Source organism: Muntiacus reevesi, chromosome 12 (assembly GCF_963930625.1).
Source record: "Muntiacus reevesi chromosome 12, mMunRee1.1, whole genome shotgun sequence".
NCBI lineage: Eukaryota > Metazoa > Chordata > Mammalia > Artiodactyla > Cervidae > Muntiacus > Muntiacus reevesi.
In genome coordinates, this window is record NC_089260.1 from 37,810,437 (window position 1) to 37,819,992 (window position 9,556).

The 9,556-nt window shown below is 41.6% G+C and overlaps 1 pseudogene; it reads left to right on the top strand.

Moving 5' to 3' along the window:
- Positions 1–6,363: 6,363 nt before the first annotated feature.
- LOC136145206 (acetyl-CoA acetyltransferase, cytosolic pseudogene) lies at positions 6,364–7,584 on the top strand (annotated as a pseudogene).
- The last annotated feature ends 1,972 nt before the right edge of the window (positions 7,585–9,556 follow it).

Consider the following 9,556-nt stretch of genomic DNA (forward strand, 5'->3'; position numbering starts at 1 on the left):
CCCTTTTCTCCACACCCTCTCCATCATTTGTTGTTTGTAGCATTGTTGATCATGGACATTCTGACTGGTTTACATATATAAAATATTTGTGCTCAAAGAAGTTGGAAAAATGGCAATGTCTGACTTCTGTGTAGAAGCTTACACAATGTAATGTAAAGTTTCAACATTAGTAAATACTGCAAAGAAAGGTACACAGTGCTACTGTTTAATATAGGGATCTGTGACTTTCAGAGCCTAAAGCAACACAGAAGAAATTACTGAAGTATGGACGCCTTGAAGAATTTCTCTTGTTTTAAAATCTGCCCTTTTATTCACAGTTTTATTATTCCTGTACTGCTTCTCAAACTTTCTTGATTTTTATAGCACTTTCTTCAAGGCCCAGGTAAATTCCATCACTTTATAATTTTAAAATAAATGCCTGTTTGCACTTCCCAAATCCTAATTCCAAACTTCATTACAGCCTCTGTCCTTATCACTGGGGAAACTTTTCTACTACCTTTGGAGGAGTTTTGAAATATAAATATCTTCCAGTACTCAATTAAGTATATATTGATTAATTCAGTTCATTTGCTCAGTCGTGTCTGACTCTTTGTGACCCCATGAACCACAGAACGCCAGGCCCCCCTGTCCATCACTAACTCCCGGAGTTCACCCAAACCCATGTTATTCGAGTTGGTGACACTATCCAACCATCTCATCCTCTGTCGTCCCCTTTTCCTCCTGCCCTCAATCTTTCCCAGCATCAGGGTCTTTTTGAATGAGTCAGCTCTTCACAACAGGTGGTCAAAGTATTGGAGTTTCAGCTTCAACATCAGTCCAACCAATGAATACCCAGGACTGATTTCTTTTAGGATGGACCGGTTGGATCTCCTTGCAGTCCAAGGGACTCTCAAGAGTCTCCTCCAACACCACAGTTCAAAAGCATCAACTTTTTGGCGCTCAGCTTTCTTTATAGTCCAACTCTCACTTCCATACATGACCACTGGAAAAACCATAGCCTTGACTAGATGGACCTTTGTTGACAAAGTAATGTCTCTGCTTTTTAATATGCTATCTAGGTTAGTCATAACTTTCCTTCTAAGGAGTAAGAGCCTTTTAATTTCATGGCTGCAATCACCATCTGCAGTGATTTTGGAGCCCCCAAAATAAAGTCAGCCACTGTTTCCACTGTTTCCCCATCTATTTACCATGAAGTGATGGGACCGGATGCCATGATCTTAGTTTTCTGAATGTTGAGTTTTAAGCCAACTTTTTCACTCTCCTCTTTCACTTTCATCAAGAGGCTCTTTAGTTCTTCTTTACTTTCTGCCATAAGGGTGGTATCATCTGCATATCTGAGGTTATTGATATTTCTCCCAGCAATCTTGATTCTAGCTTGTGCTTCCTCCAGATCAGCATTTTTCATGATGTACTCTGCATATAAGTTAAATAAGCAGGGGTACAATAAACAGCCTTTTCCTGTTTGGAACCAGTGTGTTTTTCTATGTCCAGTTCTAACTGTTGTTTCCTGACCTACATACAATGTTTCTCAAGAGGCAGGTCAGGTGGTCTGGTATTCCCATCTCTTTCAGAATTTTCCACAGTTTATTGTGATCCACACAGTCAATGGCTTTGGCATAGTCAGTAAAGCAGAAATAGATGTTTTTCTGGAACTCTCTTGCTTTTTTGATGATCCAGTGAATGTTGGCATTTTGATCTCTTGTTCCTCTGCCTTTTCTAAAATCAGCTTGAACATCTGGAAGTTCATGGTTCACGTATTGCTGAAGCCTGGCTTGGAGAACTTTGAGCATTACTTTACTAGTGTGTGAGATGAGTGCAATTGTGTGGCAGTTTGAGTATTCTTGATATTTGTATGTATTTATATTTGCATCTGGGCTTCCCTGGTAGCTAAGCTGGTTAAGAATCTGTCAGAGTGCAGGAGACCCTGGTTTGATTCCTGGGTTGGGAAGATGCCTTGGAGAAGGGATAGGCTACCCATTCCAGTAATCATGTGCTTCCCTGTTGGCTCAGATGGTAAAGAATCCACCTGCAATGCAGGAGACCTGGGTTTGATCCCTAGGTTGGGAAGAACCCTAGAGGAAGGCATGGCAACCCACTTGGTACTCTTGCCTGGAGAATCCCCATGGATGGGGGGCCCTGGCAGGCTACAGTTGATGGTGTCGCAAAGAGTCAGACACGACTGAGCAAAACACATGTATGTACATATACCAATATCCTATGCTTTAAAGGCAAGAAAAACAATTAGGCTCTCTTTCTGAGTCTTGGCTATTGTGTAGATTCATTTTATGGATAGCCTCAGATAATGGCTTACCTATATCCATGTTCTTTGTATGCAAGGTGATTTGACAGTTTCTCCCATCTAGCAGAGGTTTATTTCTCCACTCTTTGAGTTCGGGCTCATCTTATGACTTGTTTTCAACTCTGCTTCTGTTGTAGAATAAGCCCACAGCACAAGGACGGCCTAGAAGAGATCAAGTGGCTGCATGAAGGAAAGCTGAGATACCCAACTGACAACGAAGACCAGAAGGTAGAACTGCAGAGGTAGCTTATAAGTGAGTAAAGAACAATTGGCATGTAATAGATGAAAAATGGAAAAGAAATGGGAAATCCTAGATGCTAATAGAACAGAAGTATCTAATGAAAAAGCCTAATAATTGATTATACCAGAGGAAGACAAGGGATAGGGGAAAAACCTTAATGGAATAAGGTACCAAAAAGGTGATACATTTAATATTAGAAGCAAGGGAGGGACTTGCCTGGTGGTTCAGTGATTAAGATTCCAGGTTTCCACTGTAGGGGGCGCAGATTTGATCCCTGGCCAGGGAACTAAGATGCTGCATGCTGGGCAATGTGCCCAAAAATATTTTTTAAAAAAAGGAAGGGAGAAAAGATACTGAGTGCCTACTAAACACCAGCCATTGTATTAACATTTTCTTCATGCTTCCCTTATTTAATCTACATTAACATAGTGAGTTTTTGCTTCCACTTTACAATGGAATGAACTGGGATACAGAGGAGTTAATAATTATCCAAGATCATAGTAAGAAGGCAGGTTTCCCTGGTGGCTCAGTCAGTAAAGAATATGTCTGCAAGCCAGGAGACCAGGGTTCTATCATTGGGTTGGGACAATCCCTGGAGAAGGGAATGGCGACCCACTCCAGTATTCTTGCCTGGAGAATTCCATGGACAGAGGAACCTGGTGGGCTACAGTCCCTGGGGTCACAAAGAGTTGGACCCAAGAGCAACTAACACACACTAGATGGTAGAAAAGCGAGCAGGGAAGGGATTCAGTGCACAAATGACAGAATTGTTCTGATGTGTGACGGGGTTATCACTTCTACTTGATAGCAAGGCAGAAGGTAAGACCTTCGGGGAGTTGAGATGTGAGAAGCAGGTAATCTTAACAAGTTGAGAAAGGTCCTACCTGATAGTTGCTATATGTTGCACGAAGTAGTTGAGGTTCTTTGTTGAGCATGATGGGGTAATGAAATAAAATTGGTATTTTAAAGTGAGATAAAAGTTTAAACATAAAGCTTTTCTCTACCCATGTAGGCCTCCACCCTCACCTCTAGCATGCATTATGCATCTACATTGAGCATTAACCAGACCTCCTCAAGGGCAGAAATACCTGCTCAACCATGAAGATCAATTTTTCTTCTTCAGACATCAGCCATGCAACTCCTTAGAAGATAGCATTCCTTTCTCAAGCCTGTAAGAGAACACGATAAGCCACCCCTCATCTGGTACATGCAAGTGTCTATGGTGAGCTTTACATATGATTCCAACTTGTCATTTCCCTTTAAGAGGGCTGGTGCAGAGCAGCCTGGGTCAGACAACCTGGGGAGATACTGAGTTGCATCTAATGCAAGTTTTAACTTGAATACTTTCTTATGACCTTATTAATGTGATGAGGTATATTACTGGTATTCAGCCTATTTTACAAGATTATTATTTCTTGCATCACCAAATGTGTTTCTAAGCCTATACCAGAAAGAACTAGATGAACTGAGAGCACTGACCACATATACAGTTCAATGAGATCAATGATTATAACCCTAGAAGTCTAGATTTGGGAAGAAGCAACAAGAGGAAATCATTAACTGGATTATAACAGACTAGTAAAACAGGTGGGACAGGGGTTTTTGGCTGCTATTTACTAAGCCTACTTCAGTAATACTACATGAGGTGGCCTACCAATGAAATCCTCACCCAAACTGGGAATGAGTATTTCTAGCACTGTGGGACAACTTGGTCACAGAATACCTCTCAAACCTGGGTTGACATTAAAGCCAAAAGGGAAGGGATTGTAAAATAAAGAATGTTGCCCATCATCCAGTTCTACAAGAATCAAATCATTACCCTCTGCCATCACTGACCTATAGTACAAACTGAAAGGAACTCAGGGTGAAGATCAGGATAAGGCACTTTGTACTTGGAAAACTGGCAGAAGTGGCCTTCAGATAGTAAAATATTTTCAGGAGAAAATTTTGTGAATCTGGTTTCTTGCACCTCCCTACACTTAGAAAAACACTAAAACCACTCACTAGGATACCATATCTGTTCGTTGCAAATAGCAATAGCCTCCCATCAATATGTGTGCTTAATTGCAGGGATCCTCTTTCTAAAATCACATTATACACTGGCTTCCCACTTTGTGTGTGACAGTCACATCTGATTCTTTGCAATCACATGGACTGTAATCCACCAGGCTCCTCTGTTCATGTAATTCTCCAGACAAGAATACTGGTTACCACTTCCTTCCCCAGGGGATCTTCCTGATCCAGGGATTGAACCTGGGTCTCCCATATTTACAGGCAATTCTCTACTGTCTGAGTCACCAGGTAATCCCCCTTTACCTCTGCAGAACAGGCCTCAGAGTTTGCTGAAAAACTGTCTCCCAAGTTGGCTCAAGTAGATTTTTCCATTTCTCTCTTAGATTTACTATTGATTAACCTTTTTATTGATTAATTGATTAATTTTATCATTGATGGGGGAAGGTGGAAAAGATAGAGAGGGAAAGGGATTGGAAAGCTGTGGTAAGAAATGTGTGAAGGACAGTAAAATAAATACATGTGCACTCCAAATTCCCACTTACATCAAGCCTTTTCTCCAAATTATGGCTCATCTTTCTTTTTTCCTTCAACATCAAACTTCTGGAAAGAATAGACCATGCTTTCTCATTCCATTTCCATTTTCTCATTCCTTCTTTTTCCATTTCTTCTTCAAATTGCTACACTTGAATGTCTTCCTTAATATTTCACCAAACCTTCCCTGCTGGGTCACCACTGACATCTTTATCCAATAATATAATGGACTCATTTCAATTTTTACATTACATGATATTGTCCTCGTATTTGAAACTGTTAGTGACTCTGTCCTTCAAGTTCCTCCTCCACTTTTGTTTCCAAGACTGTGCTCTTCTCTATCTTTCTTGCATCTTTAACTATTGATTCTTACTTCTCTTTAGTTACTTGCTTCTTAAATATTGCTAAGTGACAGTGTTCTGCTGAGACCTCTCTGTTCCCTTCCATCTCCTGGACCCAACCCTACCCATCTCCCCTTCCTTCCCTTCTCCTCTATTCTATTTCTTCCCAAATAAGTTAATTCCATCAACTATCTAGACCTCAAAATACCTGCAACATTTATAAAGGCTATAATAAAATAAGTGCTTACTATGAGCTAGGCACTGTAATATCCAGGAACTAGATACACAGCTGTATATATCTGATCCTCAGCAAAACATTTACAGAAGTTTTGATTTCCCATTTTTCCTATGAAGAAACTGTGGCACAGAGATTCTTGGTACTCAGTTAATAAGTGACAATAAAATTACCAATTTGAATCCATGTTTTCCTGAAGTGAAAATCTGTGCTTTTGTTAACCACTGACCCATAGATACACTCAAAATTCCTAAATATTTGATTCAAGGTTAGAACATTCTACTAAACTCTAGATCCACATATTCATTCATTAATTTGCTCACTTATTCTTTCTTCGATTCAAGATATATTTATCGAGTAATTATTATATGTCTGGCAAGCGTGTCACACATTGGGTATGCAACAAGGATAAAAAAGATAGGACCTTTGTTTGTGAAACTTACAGGGATGGCTGCTAATTGTGGTACACTGAATAATGCCTCCTTCCAAAGATGTCTGTGCACTCACCCCTGAAACCTGTAACAATGTTATATTACATGGCCACGGAACTTTGCAGACGTAGTTAAGGTTACTGATCTTGACATGGAGATAGTACCCTAGACTATATGGGTAAGAACATCTAGTCACATGAAACTTAAAAGCCAGCACTAAGCCGACTGCCCTGCGGCCCACAGTAGCTGCTCCAGAGGCGGTAGTGAGCAGGATGAGTGCAGACTCGGGCCCGGTGGTCCTCGTCTCCGCGGCGCGCACCATCACAGGCCTTATCCACCAATGGTGCCTTATCCACCGTTCCTGTCCGTGACCTGGGCTCAACTGTCATCAGACAGGTCCTGAAAAGGGCCGCTGTGGCTCCCGAAGAAGTCTCGGAGGTCATATTTGGACACGTTTTGGCAGTAGGCTGGGGCAGAACCCTGTTCGACAGGCCAGTGTGGGTGCAGGAGTCCCCTACTCTGCTCCAGCGTGGAGCTGCCGAATTATCGGCAGGTCAGGCCTGCAAGCCGTGTGCCTTGCAGCCCAGTCGACAAGGATAGGAGACTCCAGCACTATTGTTGCAGGAGGCATGGAAAATATGAGCAAGACTCCTGATTTGGTTCACTTGACGGGAATCAAGATTGGGGAGAAACCACTGACTGACCGTATACTATGTGACGGGCTCACTGAGGCATTCCACAACTATCACATGGGCATAAGAGCCGAACATGTGGGTGAACAATGGCAAGTGAGCAGAGAAGACCAGGCCGAGGGCGCAGTGCTGTCCCAGCACAGGACGGAGAATGCACAGAAGGCCGGCCGTTTGGACAGAGAGATCGTACCAGTTTTTGTATCTTCTAAAAAAAAGGTCTTACTGAAGTTAAAACAGATGAGTGTCCTCATCATGGGAGCAACATCGAAGCCATGTCCAAGCTAAAGCCTTGCTTCCTTATGGATGGAACGGGAACAGTCACACCAGCTAATGCTTCAGGAATGAATGATGGTGCTGCAGCAGTGGTTCTTATGAAGAAGTCTGAAGCTGGCAACTGTGGGCTCACACCCTTAGGACAGATAGTTTCCTGGGCACAAGCAGGAGCCTTTATGGGAATAGGACCAATTCCAGCAATAAAGCAAGCTGTTGCAAAAGCTGGGTGGTCATCGGAGGATGTTGATGTATTCGAAATCAATGAAGCCTTTGCAGCCCTCTCTGTTGCAGTAGCTAAAGAACTTGGTTTAAACCCAGAGAAGGTCAACACTGGAGGAGTCATAGTCCTGGGCCATCCTCTTGGAGCATCTGACTGTCGTATTCTTGTCACCCTGTTACACGCACTGGAGCAGAAGGGTGGACATCGTGGTGTTGCTGCCCTAAGCACTAGGGGTGGGATGGGAATAGCAATGTGTGTTCAGAGAGGGTGAAACTGCCCAACAGCTAATTAGGCTGAGTTAAACTAAACCACAATTGCATTTCTAAACTAATCATACTAAGTCATGTGAAACCAGAGGACCAAAGTGAGGGTGGAAACTATCTCCCACTTCACATGAAATGCAAGACTCAACAGCCTGTTGCACTTTAATGTGTAATATTCGAGGTACAAGCAAGCTGCAACTAAATTGTTATAAATAGAACAGATCAGTCATCAAGGAAAAAATAAATAAATAAAAGTCAGAGACCCTTTCTTGGTTAAAGTTGGAGGGAGATAAGGAGCTGAAGAAAAGGAAGGAGAAATGAAGCATGAAAAGGACTTTGATCCACAGCTGCTGGCTTTAAAGAAATGTGGAATATGAGTCAAGGAATGCAGCAGAATTTAGGTGCTGAGAATAAGACAACAGTCATCAAAGAAATGAGGACTTCAGTCTTATAGATGCGTGGAACTCAATTCAGCCAACATGAGACTAAATGACCAGTGAAGCCTAAAACATTTGCCCTTCATAGAAAAAAAGTCTGCTTCTAAGCAGATGCTGTCACATAGACCCTCTCAAGATTTTATAAAGGATCACAGTCCTGTAGACACCTTGATTTTAGCCTTGTGACATTCTCTAAGCAGAGACCCAGCCAAGCCCATCTGACTAATGACTTGTGGAAACAGATGAAAATATGTATTGCTTTCAAAGTCATTACATTTATGATACTTTATCATGTCATTGATAGAAATCAATATAGTAATAAACATGAAAACTCACAAATAAATTCATAATTAACTATGTCGGTAACTACTTAGTTGGAAAGAACAGAAAAGTATGAAAGAGAATAATAGAGGACTCCCTTAAAGATGTTCTGACGAGGAAGACAGGAGGAAGACAGAAGGGTGAACTTTCTTTACGTTTTGTTTGTATTCACTGCTTCTTATCTCTATGATGCCAGTATTCACTTTGACAAATACTCAAAGAAGCACTTATTAAGTACTGCAGGGATGATATAGACAAGGTTAGGAGATGCCTCATCTTACAGAACCCGTAGTCCAGAACACAATGTCCAAACAAACACAGTTTGTGAACTAAATCTGGCCTGCCACTTGTTTTTGCATGGATGATGAGTGAAGAAGCATTTTTACATTTTTAAATGGTTAAGAATAAAATCAAAAGAAGATTAATACTGTGTGATGTGTGAAATTATATGAAATTCAGATTTCAATGTCAATAAGTAGAGTTTTATTGGAACACATCCAGGTTCCTTCATTTGTATATTATCTATGGTTGCTTTTACAGTAAAATGGCAGAGTTGAGCATCTGTGAAAGAGACTAAATGGCCAGTGAAGCCTAAAACATTTGCCCTTCATAGAAAAATATGCAAACTCCTTAATGTGTTAGTTGCTCAGTCATGTCTGCCTCCTTGGAACCCCATGGATTATACCCCGCCAGGCTCTTCTCTCCATGGAATTCTCGAGGCAAGAACACAGGAGTGGGATGCCATTCCCTTCTCCAGAGAATCTTCCCAACCCAGGGATTGAACCAGAGTCTCCTGCTTTGCTGGCAGATTCTTCACTGAGTCACCGGGGAAGCCCAGAATACAGGTAAATCGAGCGTTTAAGTGATCTCTGAGACAAAGTACAATGGGAAAAGCACCATTTAGGAGGATCTTCCACTGCCAGGATTTGATGCCTGATGATCTGAGATGGGCCAATGTAATAATAATAGCAACAAAGTGCACAATAAATGTAATGTCCTTGAATCACCCCTAAACCACCCCTCCTACCCAGTTTGTGGAAAAATTGTCTTCCCCAAAACCAGTCCCTAGTGCCAAAAAGGTTGGGAGCCACTAATTTAGGTAGAGTGTATTTGCTCATGGAGGTCAGCAAAGAATACACAAAACAGTTAGCATTTTAGATGATCTTTGAAGAAAACGGGAGCTAAGACTGAGCTACTCAGAAAGTAGGAAGAGGTTCACTGACAGGCCAGGTGCCAAAAGGACTTTTGCTGCATTTGTT